Here is a 16,295-nt window from a genome sequence, read left to right as displayed (position 1 = left end):
TTGGTTCCTTAGAAGTACCTCTGTCTCTCACCCTATTATCTCCTCACCTGCTCCCCTGTAACCACTACTGTGATGGTTGTGATCATCTTTTCTTTGCATTTATTTACAATTCTACCACCTACATACATTTCCCTAAGCGATGTAATTGAATCTTGTATATTTTTACATTGATGTAAGTGTGATCATACCGAACGTATTTTTGTTGTAACTTGCCTGTTGATGCATATAGTGGCAGTACACTCATTTACACATGTACATGATTTCACTGTGTAAATAGGATCGCTCTTTTATCCATTCTATTGTACAGGGACATTTGTGTGTTCCCATTTTTGGCAATTCCAGTGAAAGCTACCATGAGCATTCCTATTCATGTTTCCTGGTTCAATCTGCTTAGGAATAAAATTCTGGGTTATAGAGTATATACGTCTGCAATTTTACTTGATAATATCAAACAACTTTCCAACTTGATTGTCCCAATTTACATTCTCCAGCAGAGTTGGGGATCTTCAGTTGCTTTACTTCCTTGCCAACACTTGATATTATCAGATTTTTAAAATTTTTTGCTAATCTGGGATAAATGGTAACTCGTTATGTTCAAGTTTTCATGTCTCTAATTACTAATGAGGCAGACCATCTTTTCATATGATCGCAAACAATTTGTACTGAATTTCCTATACAATTTTTATTTGTTTACTTACTTATCTGAGTTCATTTTCCTACTAAGTCGTTGACTTCCTGGTAGATCCATTAGTAGCATATTTTAGAGCTAGTACTTTGCTGATTAAACCCACCCCGTGCCTCCTACTTTATGGCATGTCTTAGATTCTTACTGCAATGTCTTTTAATGTTCAAAAGATGTTGATTATTTTCTTTCATGATTCAGTTTTTATTGGTTGTTCTAAGGATCATTACAGACATTTCAATTTTTACACAATTCTTTTTTTTTTTAAGATTTTATTTATTCGTTGCGAGAGCGAGCACAAGCAGAGGGAGAGGCAGAGGGAGAGAGGGAAGCAGACTCCCCACCGAGGATCCCAGGATCTAGAGATCATGACCCGAGCCAAAGGCAGATGCTCAACCATCTAAGCTAACCAGGTGTCCCAGGCTGTACACAATTTTTAACGTATGTACCAAAAATCTAAAAAAAATCATGTAGTTGTGATTCTTTTCTAAAACTAACTCCAGTGACTTTCCAGCTTAAAGTTTGGAGGTGAATTTTCCTTAACAGTATATCAAGTACCAGTATCTTCAAATGTTGGTATGCTATTACACTGTTAGGTCCCATTAATTCACAGTTGAATGGCAAGTACACGTCATACTCAGATTTCAATCCTGCACAGCACATTAACAAAGTTACTATGAAAATGATGATCAAGACCAAGATGTTACAGAACTCACAAAATTCTGACAGGGAGAGCCAATATCCAGGAGTGGTTTTCTTTAGGAAACAATCCTACCAAAAACAACAGGGGAATAGGGTCATTTAAAATGTCCAAGACATATTAAATGCACGACTGACTGACAATTCCCATTTAATATGTTTTGTATTACATAAAAAACTACCCGTCTATGGAATGTTGAGCTGACACCCACGACAATCAAAGACTCCCACATTCACTATCCACACTATTTTCTGGTTGTAGCAAAAAATAGACAAGTAGCAAACAATTTCACCTCTTAAAAAAACAAACATTTATACTTTAAAAATGGGATGAGGTGGGATTCCTCCCTTCTTAAAATTGTTTCTAGAGCTACTAAAAAACTTGCATTTACAAAACAGTTGATAAAAATATTCCTCTGGATTGAACAAGAAGGGAGACAGGGACCACTGACAGGGTATGTGATGTCAGTCAGACTTGGCTTCTTTCTCTCCTTTTTTATCAGAGGCTGGACACTCCTCTTTTCAGTTTCAAAAGTTTCTGCAAGTTTTACTTCTTGTTTAGCCACCTCAACCTGGTTTCCCTTTGTTCTTTTCCCCTCGGTTTGCACTTTTTTGTTTGAAGATTTATACTTTCCTGCCTTTTTTTTTTTTTTTTTTTTTTTTTTTTTTGGCTTTGTTTTCACTTTTGCAGGAGCAGCTGGGCTAACAATCCTCCCCCCAGCCCTGGGCAGAGCTGACCTTCCTCTCCAGCATCCAGACGGCAGGGCCAGTGCACAGAGAGCCTTCTCAAAGCCTGCCTGCCCAGCTCCTGCCATGCCTTCTGCCCCAAAACATGATGATTTTAACATGAAGGCATGTATCAGTCTTTTCTTTTATGGCTAGTGCTTTTCGTAACTTGTTTAAGAAATCCTTCCTTACCCCCCAAGTCACTGAGTGGTTTCGTATGCTATCTTCTGTGTAAGGTTCCTAGGGCTGCCTTAGCAAATCATTACAAACCTGGTGACTTAAAACAGCAGAAATTTATTCTCTCAGAGCTCTGAAGGCCGGAAGTCTGAAATCAAGGGGTTGGCAGTGTTGGTTCCTTCCAGAAGCTTTCTCCCTTCATGGCTCTCTTCCGGCTTCTGGTGGCTTTTAGTAATTTTTGGTGCTTCTTGGCTTGTGGACACATCACTTCAATCTCTGCATAGGTCTTCAAAGTGACCTTCCCCTCTGTGTGTTTCTGTATCTTCTCCTTCTCTGTCTCTTATAAAGACACAAGTCATCAGACTTAGGGCCCACCCTAAAACCAGGATGACCTCATGTTGAAACCTTTAAGTATATGTGCAAAGACTTTATTTCTAGGTAAGTACCTTTCACAGGTAGGCATGTTAGGACTTGGACATATATTTTGCAGGCCAATATTTTACCCACTACATCTTCTAAAAACATTCCTTTTGTTTTTAGTGAGGATTCCCACCATCATGCACAACTGTTCAACATATTGTTAGAGGTCTGAGCTAGCACAGTGAATCTAGAGAAAAAAGCAGAAAGTAGGATTGAAAAAATTATAAATACAGCTGTCATTAAAAGCAGATAACCAGCTGTAGTATGCAGAAAAGCCATGTGAATCTACAGATAAATTGTTGGGATTAATAAAAGAATTCTGCATTTGCAAAATACAAAACCAACATATAAAGTTCAGTTGCATTTCAACATACTAGTTAATAACAGAAAATGAAATAAAAATGTTTAAGGGCGCCTGGGTGGCTCAGTGGGTTAAGCCGCTGCCTTCGGCTCAGGTCATGATCTTAGGGTCCTGGGATCGAGTCCTGCATCGGGCTCTCTGCTCAGTGGGGAGCCTGCTTCCTCCTCTCTCTCTCTCTCTCTCTCTGCCTGCCTCTCTGCTCACTTGTGATCGTTGTCTGTCAAATAAATAAATAAAATCTTTAAAAAAATATTACATGTTCATGGATTGGCAAAATCAATATAAAAGATGTTATTTCTCCCCCACATGGCATATAGAGTCAATGTAACCCCAACCAAGAAATGCCCTGACCCTTTTTATGTGGAACTCTGCAAACTTTTTCTTTAAAAATGTACAATCTTGTGATGCATAGGAAAAATTAAGCACTCTTTTTTAAAAAAAAAGGATTTTTAAAAACGATTTATTTACTTCACAGAGAGATAGAGAAAGTCAGAGAGCACAAGCAGAGGGAATGGCAGAGGGAGAGGAAGAAGGAGGCACCCCACTGAGCAGGGAACTCGATGTGGGGCTGGGTCCCAGACCCCTGGGATCATGACCTGAGCTGAAGACAGATGCCCAACCATCTGAGCCATTCAGGTGCCCCAAAATTAAACACTCTTGAGGAAGGATGAATTGTTAAGAACTTTCCCCACTATGCAGCTAGAGTTTTTATAATGCTATAGTATTTAAGACTATGTGATATCGATGCAGGGATACAAAATACAGAACAGGAACAGAATAGTGCTGCATAAACAGATGCAGACCCATGTGTACCTGGAAATTCCATCGACAGTCAAAACTGCAGGAGCTGGAGAGAGGTTGTACACTGCAGTACAAGGAACTGAGACACTTGGGTTTCACGATTCTGGTCCACATTCCAACGTGGGGAGGGTTCCCCACACTATCAAGCAAGTCTCAGACACCAGCTGGGTGTCCTACAATCCAACTCCATTCTGACACTGTCTGCCTAGAAATGGCATCAGGTTCCACAGGGTAAGAGCTCCATCCCACAAGACTGCCCTCCACGTTCCCCCGCAGTCTCATGTCCAGGTTGTTACCTGTGCTTCTGATCAATGAGCTATAAATCATAGATTACCATGACCCCTTCTTTGGTTTCAATTAATTTGCTACAATGGTTCACAGAAATCAGGAAACCAGTTCACTCTCTAGGTAACTGGTTTGTTACAGAAGATACCAAAGGAAATGAATCAACAGTCAGATAAAGACATACAGAAGCTGAGATCCCCCAACAAAGGAGCTTATGTTCTTGGGCCCAGCAGCACATGGTTCTGGCTCACCAGCCTGGAAACTCTCTGACCCCCATCCTTATGGGGTTTTGTGGAGGTTTTATTACAGAGACATGATTGATCAGATCATTGGCTAGTAGTGATTGACTCAATCTCAAACCGCTCTTCCCTCCAAGGGAGATTGGGGGTTGGATCTAAAAGTTCCAACCCACTAATCACCTGGTTAGTTCTCTTGGCAACCAGCCCCCATCCCTAGCTACTTTACAAAAGTCACCTCATTGCCGTTACAAAAGTCACATTGATCACTCTCTTAGAAAATTCCAAGGGTTTTAGGAGTGCCAGAAATGGGGATAAAGATCAAATACATATATTTCTTCTTTTAAATCACATATCACAGGTACCCATAAATGGAAGAAAAGCAATTCGATCCCTAGCACACACTACATCCAAAGATCAATTTCAGAAAGATTAGTGACAAAACATGAAACATAATATTTTTAATCAGCTAAGAGGCTGTCTACATTAAGCTAGGAGTATAAACTTCAGCAGCTGAATTGGCTAAAGAATTATTTCCTTCACTTTAAGAGTCTACTATGAGTCTGATAAATAAAGCCTTAGGAGTTTTTACCAAACACTCTAGACGTTTCCAGAACATGTGCTTCTCATGGCACGAGTCTTTTCTCCCCTCAGCCTGAGAAGTTTGTCATTTCAATCTATCACAATGATACTGGCCCTGATGGCCTGTGTGTGTTCCCTGGACCTCAAGTGACACAACAGCATCGCAGGAATTCCTCTTCTGAACACCGTGTCTCATTGTAAAAATAAGAGAAAAGTAGGTGCTGACAGGACGGCATTCATAATACATCTCTGCTTGTCTTATCAATCTTTGGTTTAAGCGTAAATGAGGAAAGCTGAGATTCCACTAAGGAATTCAGGGAGAGTGACTTTGATTGTTGAGTGTGGAATGTGTGACCTGTTGATGGATGGTAACCTTGGCAAGTCTCATGGGTCGTTACCCTTCAAAGTCTGGTTTCAAGAACCAGACTTAAGTCTGAACATTTGAGTTAGGGTATGAGAAATTGAATTGAAAGCCTCATATGCTCATATAAATGTATATAATTTTTTCCTCTCCAAAAGACATTTTCTGCAACCTTTTCACTTTCCTGCAATTTTTTTTCACTCAACAATACCTCAAGGATCATGGGAAGATATGCCTGCAGTTGTAATGCTCCTCATGGTGTGAGAAGAGAGAAGGAAGTCTGGCATGTGCCCAGATTTACCCTACCCATCAAGTGTTCCTAGTAAAATAGTCCTGCCATTGATATCACACACACAAAAAAAAACCCCACAAAAAACAAAGACCACCACCACCACCACCAATAACAACAACAAAAAACAAATAGAAAACCACAATACATCAAGGAGCTATTTCTTTTTTTTTCCCCCCTAAAGATTTTATTTATTTGACAGACAGAGATCATAAGTAGGCAGAGAGGCAGACAGAGAGAGAGGAGGAAGCAGACTCTCGATGAGTAGAGAGCCCGATGTGGGACTCAATCCCAGGACCCTGAGATCATGACCTGAGCCAAAAGCAGAGGCTTAACTCACTGAGCCACCAAGGCGCCCCAAGGAGCTATTTCTGAAAGAGGACTTTCCCTGCTGGCATTTGGAATGCAAACCTAATTAAGTTCTTCTTTCCAGTTTTCTCTTAACTTAGGGAAAAGACCCTGGGGGATAAGCATTCTCTGAAGGGAACCAAAACTATCCCTCAGGCAATAAGAACCTTCCTGAGCCAACAGGACGCCCTATGATTGACTCCTCCACCATGACCAACCTGACCCTCAATGCCCACCTGCCTGTACCCACTAACCTTTGCCCCACATTTTCCTTATATAAACCTGGAAGTATTTTTGGCACTTTGGAGATGGTCTTTGAGAGGCTCTGTCTTCTGGCTGTTGGGTTCACTGAAATAAATCTTCTTCTGTCCCCAACATTTGTCTCTCCACCTTTGGATTTTGTCAGTGGGAGCGGCTGAACCTGGTCTGTTTGGGATGCCGGGGGCCAGAGGCTCTTGCACCCCTCCCCCTCACCTACCTTTCCATAGTCTTACTTTTTTTTAAAAAGTAGATCTTGGAAGATATGGAGAGAGGATGCGGCTATAAAGAGTAGCGTGAGGAATACTTGTGGTGAGGGATCAGCCTGTATCTTGATCATAGTGCTGGTTAGTGGAATACAGCCTGTGATGAAACTACACAGAGCCACACACATGTGCACACACACACGCACAAATGAGTGACAGGAAAGAGGGCACTTGCCACCTGCACTGGGCTTGGGGTAGCTTTATTCATTCAAGAAATATTGATTGCCAGGCATGATCCTACACACAGGAGACTCAAGGTAAAATAACGACGACAAAAACACCCTGCCTTCGTGCAGTTTGCAGTTCAGTGAGGCGACAGACGCCTTCACAGTATATTAGGGGCAGGATAGAAGGATGGGAAGAGATAGAAGGACATTCACAATATATTTACAATATAATAGGGGACCAGGATAGAAGGATGGGATTAGGGAAGGCCACACTGAGAAAATGCCACGTAAGTGGAGACCCCAAGGAGACGCAGGGTTAGCCACTAGAGGAGGAAGAGCCAGGGCAAAATTCCTGCTCTGGGACCATGTCTGGTGGGTTCGGGTTTGAGGATTGTAAAGAGGCCTGGGTGCCCAGAGCTGAAGGAGCCAGGGAAGATGACCAGCAGGAAACAGAAAGGTAAGAGGTGACTGGATTGATCATATTGTTAAAAAGAACACCACAGGCCCCAAAAGGAGTCACTTATAGTAAGACCCCACATCAGGATACCAAGACTTATACTAACTTTTTTTATTTTTTAAGATTTTATTTATTTGACAGAGATCACAAGTAGGCAGAGAGAGAGAGAGGAAGCAGACTCCCCGCTGAGTAGAGAACCCGATGCGGGGCTCCATCCCAGGACCCTGAGATCATGACCTGAGCCAAAGGCAGAAGCTTTAACCCACTGAGTCACCCAGGCGCCCCAACTTAATACTAACTTAACTGCAGTTTCTATCCGCACTCCCACCGCCAATGTAACCTTTAACCAGTCAACACGGAATTTCCCGGTTAGCAGTACAGCAAGCACTAGGACATTTACGGATAGCCCCCTTCCGTTCCCCTTCGAGGAGGACCCTGCGCAAGATAATGCATTACTTGCTAATGATTTCCTTTCCCCCAACACCCCTCCCCCTGCCTTTAGAAAACCTTTCTTCTTCCACAGCTTGATGGAGCTCCCTTTTATTTGCTAGATGCTGCCCAATTCATGAATCATTCAGTAAAGCCAATTTGATCTTGTAGGGGTCAAGGGCAGGCTGCCTTAAAATGTGCCACTTTGGATATTGATTATTTTAAATAAAAGTTATTTATGTGACAGCCCATGCAAGGACACTCCGACCCTCTTTTGTCCCCCTGAAAGCACGAAATGAATCTGCCCTGCAAAAGGTACTCTCTCTGTACTAGTAGGTAAAGAGTTATCCTTATCACCAGAGATGGAGAATTTAGAGCTGAAAAAGCTGTATAAACAATTTTTGTTACTTTTTACTAATTTGCTTCCACAACCCAAATTCTGTTTAGAATTCCTTACAGATTGAAGCCCCCGGAGTTTTCTTTGTTCCGTCAACTCTTCACAGATTTATTGTCTCTGCCTAAAAAGTATAAAAAGTACCTGTTTCGGGGCGCCTGGGTGACTCAGTGGATTAAGCTGCTGCCTTGGGCTCAGGTCATGATCTCAGGGTCCTGGAATCGAGCCCCGCATCGGGCTCTCTGCTCGGCGGGGTGCCTGCTTCCTCCTCTCTCTCTGCCCGCCTCTCTGCCTACTTGTGATCTCTCTCTGTCAAATAAATAAATAAAATCTTTAAAAAAAAAATTACCTGTCTTGATCATTTCTTTAGATCTCAATTTCATAAGCGGGCCTCTGTGCACATGTAATAAAACTTTGCTGGTTTGTTTTTTTTTTTCTCCTGTTAATCTGTCTCATGTAAATGTAATTCTTAGTCTACCTGAAAGATAGAGAATGTTTTCTTCCTTTCAATCTGTTAAATTAGTCAGTTGAGTTTTTGTTGTTTGACAATTTAAGACCATGGAGCTAAGACGGCTGAGCAGTGGGAGGACCTCAGGCTTGCCTCTTCCCTGGAGCCCAGCTAGATGAATATGAAATCATTCGGAATACCCGAGAAATCGATCTGAGGACTGACAGGGCAAACTGCAAACTAGAGAGAGAGAAGAGGCCACATTATGGAAATGATGGAGGTTCAGAGCCATGATTTGGGGGAGAAACAGATCACAGGTGCTGCAGAGGGGAGGGAGCCCTGTCACGGAGAAAGGTGAGAGAGAGAGAGAACAGGGAACTGCATAAGGAAAACACTTCTCCAAAGCCACTGCCTGGGAAAATGAGAGGGATTGAGTTTTGTGAGTTTTTATAACCAGCAGAGCTCAAAAACTGGAGTTTTAGAGGTCTGTGGCATGGCTGGTCTGGAGCCCTGAGGGGGCTGCTGTGCTGCTGTGGAGAAGGAGGGCAGGTAGCCTGGGAGCAGACTGGAGCAATCTTAGGGTCCCCTGGGATGCACTGGGAGAGATGGGTTCCCCTCCTTGGAGTGCATTTGGAACAGGTGCCATTGCATCTCAGACAAAAGAGCTGGAAGGTGCCATTACCCACCCCCGCCCCTCAGCAAATGCACAGAGACACCTGCTGATAGCTGCTAACCCAGACACCGGCTCTTTCCTGCACTTTACTCCAGAATCCACATCCTTGTGCTTTGGTGCAACTGCCCTTCCGAGACAAACTGGTACTGGCCCAGTTGGAAGAACGGCCCCCCAGAGAGTCTGTGTGGATCTGCGCTGCACTGGTTCCTAAAGTCTGGAGTTGTAAAACTCAGCCAGCCTGCCAGGGATGGAAAACAGGTGCACTGCCCTGCCGGGCGGGCAGATGGCCTGGACACAGCCAGGGCGAAGGCAGGTTTTTGAGGAACACCTGGGTCACACGAAGGGGGATTGTTCACTCTTCTGGGAGGGCTTCTCGGACACTGGTAAGTACGAACTCCCCTCTCTGGGGACGAGGAAGAGGGCCGGTGCCATTTCTCTCCCCTGCCCCCAGCGTAAACTAACTTCAGAGAGCAGCATAGTGCCAACTCTGGCGGCCCAATCTGCTTACACAAGTCCCACCTGCCGCATTCTGCAGATGCTGCTTTTCTCAGGCAACTCTGCCTGAGAACTAGTGTAGCGGGCCCCTCTCCCAGAAAACCAGCACAACCCCCCCACCCCCCCGCCCCACCACCACCACCATGCACCGGGTCTACTGACCAGAGAGTTCTGCAAAGCTTCAGCTCCAGTAGAAATAGCATCAGGTCTCTTCCCACAAACAGACCAGGGCACACCTAGTTAAAACCTGTCACAGTCTGGCCAAGGTCCTAACACTCCCCACTGCAGGCAAGGACAGACTCTGCCAAAGACTGACCAGAGGCAAATAGCAGCCAAAACACAGCAGCAGCCTGCATACAGCACACCCCAGAGACACTTCCTAAAGCACCGGGCCCTGGAGAGTATACGACGTCTTCTTTATGAAGTCATTACTCTCAGTAGCAGGAAACGTAACAGGCTTTCCTAACACACAGAAGAAGACAGAGACCTAGACAAAAATGCCAAGATGGAGGAATTCATCCCAAAGGAAAGAAAAAGAAAAGGTTACAGGAAGGGATCCAATTGAAACAGATAAAAGCGATATGCCTGATCCAGAAGTTAAAGCAACGATCATAAGGATACTGTCTGTGCTTGAGAAAAACAGAGAAAATACTGGGAGTCCCTTAGTGCAGAGAAAAGGGCCTAAAAACTCATCACGCCAAAATGAAAACTGAAATAATCAAGATTTGAAAGCCACTGAATGTAATAACCACAAGGATGGAAGAAGTAGAGGAACGAATAAGTGATAGAGAAGATAGAATTCTGGGGCGCCTGGATGGCTCAGTCATTACACGTCTGCCTTCGACTCAGGTCATGATCCCGGGATCCTGGGATGGAGCCCCGCATCAGGCTCCCTGCTCAGCAGGAAGCCTGCTTTTCCGTCTCCCACTCCCCCTGTTTGTGTGCTCGCTCTGGCTGTATCTCTCTCTGTCAAATAAACAAATATATATTTTTAAAAAGAAGATAAAATTCTGGAAAATAATGAAGCCGAAAAGAAGAGGGAAAGAAAAATATTCTCAAGTGTAGACTTAGGGAACTCGGTGACTTCTTAAAGCATAGTGACATTTGTATCATAGAAGTCCCGGAAAAAGGGGCAGAAGGTTTACTTGAGGAAATTATAGCTGAAAACTATAAGGAAACAGACATCTAAATCCAGGAGGCACAGAGAACTCCCTTCAAAATCAACAAAAGCTGGCCCACACCAAGACATAGCACAGTCAAATTTACAAACCATAAAGAAAAACTCCTAAAAGAACCAAGACAAAAGAAGTCCCTAACTTACAAGGGAGGACAAATAAGGTTAGCAGCGGATCTTTCCACAGAAACTTGACAGGCAAGAAGCCAAAGGTATGATATATTCAACATGCTGAACAGGAAAAATATACAGCCAAGAATACTCTTGACTAGCAAGGTTAGCAATCAGAACAGAAGGAGAGAGAGAAAGTTTCCCAGACAAACAAAACTAAAGGAGTTCATGACCACTAAACCAGCCCTGCAAGAAATATTAAAGGAAAATATTGAGCGGGAAAGAAAGAACCAAAGTGACAAAGACTAGAAAGAAACAGAAAATCTCCAGAAACAATAAAACAATAAAATGGCACAAAATTCCTATCCATCCATAATGACCCTAAATGTAAATGAACTAAAATGCCCAATTAAAATTTTGACATAGGGCATCAGAATGGATTAAAAAAAGAAGACCCCATCTAAACACTGCCTACTAGAGACTCATTTTAGACCTAAAGGCGCCTGCAGATTGAAAGTGAGAGGACGGAGAACCATCTTTCATGCAAACGGATATCAAAAGAAATCTGGAGTAGCAATACTTTATACCAAACAAACTAGATTTTTATTTATTTTACTTTTTAAAAAAATTTATTTATTTATTTGACAGAGAGAGAGAGCAGAGGGGGAGGGAGAGGAAAGCAGAGGGAAAAGCAGGTTCCCTGCTGAGCAAGGACCTTGATGTAGGGTTCAATCCCAGGACCCCAGGATCATGACCTGAGCAGAAGGCAGATGCTTAACCAATTGAACCATGCAGGCGCCCCCAGACAAATTAGATTTTAAACCAAAAACTGTAATAAGAGATGAAGAAGAGTACTATTATTATAATAAAAGGGTCTATCCAACAAGAAGATCTAACAATTGTAAATATTTATGCCCCCAAGTTAGGAGCACCCAAATATATAAAACAATAATAAACATGAAGGAACTCATTGATTTAATATAATAGTAGGATACTTTAATACCCCACTTACATCAATGGATAGATCATCTAAGCAGAAAATCAACAAGGAAACAATGGCTCGGAATGACGCACTGGACCAGATGGACTTATCAGATAAATTCAGAACATTTCATCCTAAAGCAGCAGAATACACATTCTTTTCAAGTGTACATGGGATATTCTCTAGAACAGACTACGTTCTAGGTAACAAATCAGGCCTCAACAAGTACAAAAAGATTGAGATCATACCATGCGTAATTTCCGACTACAGTGCTATGAAACTTGAAGTCAACCACAAGAAAAAAAATTGGAAAGACCACAAATACACGGAGGTTAAAGAACATCCTAGTAAAGAATAAATGGATCAACCAGGAAGTTAAAGAAGAAATAAAAAAAAAAATACATGGATTAAAACGAAAATGAAAACACAGTGGTCCAAAACCTTTGGAATGTGGCAAAAGCAATAATAAGAGGGAATTATATAGCAAAACAGGTCTACCTCAAGAAGCATGAAAAATATCAAATATGCAACCTAACCTTACACCTAAAGGAGCTAGAAAAAGAACAATAAATAAAGCCTAAAGCCAGCAGAAGAAGGCAAATAATAAATATTAGAGCAGAAAGAAATGATATAGAAATAACAAACCCAGAACAGATGAAAATAACCAGAAGCTGGTTCTTTGAAAGAATTAATAAAACTAGCCAGCTTTATCAAAAAGGAAAGAGAAAGGACTAAAAGAATAAAATAATGAATGAAAAAGGAGAGATCCAACAACCAACACCACATAAAGACAAACAATTAAAAGAGAATACTATGAAAAATTATATGCCAACAAATTGGGCAATCTGGAAGAAATGGATAAATTCCTAGAAACATATAAACTACCAAAATTGAAACAGGAAGAAATAGAAAACTTGAACAGACTGATAACTGATAACCAGCAAAGTAATAGAATCAGTAATAAAAAAAATCACCCAAATAAAAATCCAGGGCAGATGGCTTCTCAGAGGAATTCTACCAAATATTTAAAGAAGAGTTAATGCCTCTTCTTCTCAAATTATTCCAAAAAATACAAGTGAAAGGAAAAATTCCAAACCCATTCTATGAGGCCAGCATCACCTTGATTCCAAAACCAGACAGACTCCACTAAAAAAAGAGAATTATAGGTCAATATCCCTGATGAACATGGATGCAAAAATTCTCAGCAAAATACTAGCAAATTGAATCTAATAGTACATTAAAAGAATTATTCACCACAGTCAAGTGAGACTTATTTCTGGGCTCCAAGGTGGCTCAATATTTGTAAATCTATCAACTTATATACCACATTAATAAAAGAAAGGATATGAACCATATGATCTCAATAGATGTAGAAAAAAAAAACATTTGGACAAAGTACAGATCCATTCTTGGCAAAAACCCTCAACAAAGTAGGGATAAAGGGGAACATAACTCAACATCATAAAGGTCATATATGAAAGACCCACAGCTAACATCATCCTAAATGGGGAAAAGCTGAGAACTTTTCCTCCAGAGTCAGGAACAAGACAGAGATGTCCATCTCACCACCGTTATTTAACACAGTACTAGAACTCAGCCTCAGCAGTCAGACAACAGAAAGAAATAAAAGGCATCTAAATCAACAAGGAAGAAGTAAATTGTCACTATTTGCAGATGACAGGATACGCTATGTGGATAACCTGAAAGGCTCCATCAAAAAAATTGCTAGAACCGATATACAAATTCAGTAAAGTTGCAGGATATAAAATCAACATACAAAAATCTGTTGCATTTCTACACACCAATAATGAAATGGCAGAAAGAGAAATCCAATCCCATTTATAACTGCACCAAAATGCATAAGATACCTAGGAATAAACCTAACCAAAGAGCTAAAAGATCTGTACTCTCAAAACTATAGAATGCTTATGAAAGAAATTAAAGTTGACATATAGAAAGGAAAAGACAGTCCATGCTCATGGATTAGAAGAACAAATATTATTAAAATGTCTATACTACTCAAAGCAATCTTCACATTTAATGTGATGCCTATCAAAACACCACCAGCATTTTTCACAGAAGTAGAATCCTAAAATTTTAATGGAACCACCGAAGACCCCAAATAGCCAAAGCAATCCTGAAAAAGAAAAGCAAAGCTGAGGTCATTGCAATCCCTGAACTTCTAGGCATATCACAAAGCTGTAGCGACCAAGACAGTATTGTACTGGCACAAAAACAGAAAGATAGATCAATGGAACAGGAACAGAAAACCCAGAAATGGACCCATAACTATATGGTCAACTAATCTTTGACAAAGCAAGAAAGAATATCCAAAGGAAAAAAGGACAGTCCCTTCAACAAATGGTGTTGGGGAAAGAAGACAGCAACATTCAGAAGGAAACTGGACCATTTTCTTACAAGACACACAAAAATAAATTCAAAATGGATGAACGACCTAAATGTGAGATGGAAACCATCGCAATTCTAGAGGAGAACACAGACAGCAACCTCTTTGACATCGGCTATAGCAGTTTCTTATTAGGTCTTTGGAAGCAAGGGAAACAAAAGGAAAAATGAACTACTGGGACTTCATCAAGATAACTCTTCTGCACAGTGAAGGAAACAATTAACAAAATTAAAAGGTAACCTTTAAGATGGGAGAAGATATTTGCAAATGACATATCTGATAAAGGGTTAATATCCAAAATCTATAAATAACTTAATAAAGTCAACACCCCCCAAAAACAAACAATACAGCCAAGAAATGGTTAGAGACAGGAATAGACATTTTTCCAAAGAAGGCATCCAGATGGCTAACAAACACATTAAAGAGATGCTCACCATCATCATTCATCAGGGAAATACAAAACTAAAGTGAGATTCACCTCATACCTGTCAGAATGGCTAAAATTAACAACTCAGGAAACAAGAGATGTTCCCTGGGAGGACGCAGGGAAAGGGGAACCTTCTTACAGTATTGGTGGGAATGAAGACTGGTGCAGCCAATGCCTGGAACTTCTTCAAAAAGTTCAAATAGCACTACCCTAATCCAGCAATTGCACTACTAGGTATTCACCCAAAGGATACAAAAATACTGATTCGAAGGGATACATGCACCCCAATGTTTATAGCAGCATTAGCAACAATAGCCAGATTATAGAAAGATCCTAAATGCCCATCAACTGATGAATGGATAAAGAAGATGTGGTGTATTGGGGCGCCTGGGTGGCTCAGTGGATTAAAGCCTCTGCCTTTGGCTCGGGTCATGATCCCAGAGTCCTGGGGTTGAGCCCTACAGAAGGAAGAAGCACGGAGCCTTCTTCTTCCTCTCTACCTACCTCTCTGCCTACTTGTGATCTCTGTCTTATAAATAAAAATCTATATAAATATAAATCTCTGTCTTATAAATAAAATCGTAAAAGAAAAGAAGATGTGGTGTATATATATAATGGACTATTCCTTAGCCATACAAAGGAATAAACTCTTATCAATTGCAGAGGCATGGATGGAGCTAGAGTGTATTACGCTAAGGGAAATAAGCCCGTCAGAGACATGAGTGAAATCATATGTGGAATTTAAGAAACAAAACAGACAAACGTAGGGACAGAAAAAAAGGGAGGCAAATAATAAAAACAAATAATAAAGCAGATCCTTAACTAGATTGCTGAGGATTGCTGCGGGGGAGGTGGGCGGTTCAATGAGTCCTGGGCATTCCGGACGGCACTTGAGATGATCACTGGTCTTTGTGCGCAAGTGTCGAATTACTTAATTCTACTCCTGAAACTAGTATTACTGGAATGTAAATAAAAACTTGAAACAAGGCGCCTGGGTGGCTCAGTGGTTTAAGCCTCTGCCTTCGGCTCAGGTCATGATCTCAGGGTCCTGGGATCTAAGCCCCACATCGGGCTCTCTGCTCAGCAGGGAGCCTGCTTCCCCCTCCCGCTCTCTCTCTGCCTACCTCTGTACCTACTTGTGAGCTCTCTCTGTCAAATAAATAAATAAAATATTTAAAAAAAAACTTGAAACAAAAACAAAAGAATAAACAGTATAAAACCTTGGTGGTCCTTGTAAGGGCGTTGGCTTTGGTTAGGAGAGGTGGGGAGCCTCGGGAAGGCTTCGACAGGAGGCGTTTACAGTTCAGCCAGGTCCAGCTGGTTGCTGTGCTGATCAAGTAGCCAACAGTGGAGGCAAAGGCGGGAACAAGAGAGCATTTGGAGACTTATTTCAACACTTCAGGCCCCGTTGAATGGGGGCTCTCCAACCAGTCTGGTAGAAGCAGGAGAGGCGGCTGGATGTTGTTATATTTGCAAGCAGTAGGATTGACAGAGTGTGAATAAAAGAATAATCCGAGATGACCTCACATTAATGGACCTGCGCAACTGCTGGAACGAAGCTTCTGGGATGGGGAAGGGTCCAGCTTGAGTGAGCCGGAGGTGGGGCAGCGAACGGAGTTGCCTCCGCTGCCACCCGGCTA

General features: G+C 41.7%; 1 long non-coding RNA gene across 1 annotated transcript in view; it reads right to left on the bottom strand.

The window, feature by feature from the left end:
* Positions 1 to 16,295, bottom strand: part of LOC123925135 — a 24,400-nt gene extending 8,105 nt beyond the window's left edge. The window contains exons 1-2 of the long non-coding RNA XR_006814919.1: positions 15,876 to 16,295; positions 1,399 to 2,891 (exon numbers count right to left, since the gene is read on the bottom strand). This is a non-coding gene — a long non-coding RNA (uncharacterized LOC123925135). The remainder of the gene's footprint in view (positions 1 to 1,398; positions 2,892 to 15,875) is intronic.

This window comes from Meles meles, chromosome 14, assembly GCF_922984935.1.
Source record: "Meles meles chromosome 14, mMelMel3.1 paternal haplotype, whole genome shotgun sequence".
NCBI lineage: Eukaryota > Metazoa > Chordata > Mammalia > Carnivora > Mustelidae > Meles > Meles meles.
Note: the sequence above shows the minus strand (reverse complement) of the source record. Positions and strands in the feature narration are given on the sequence as shown.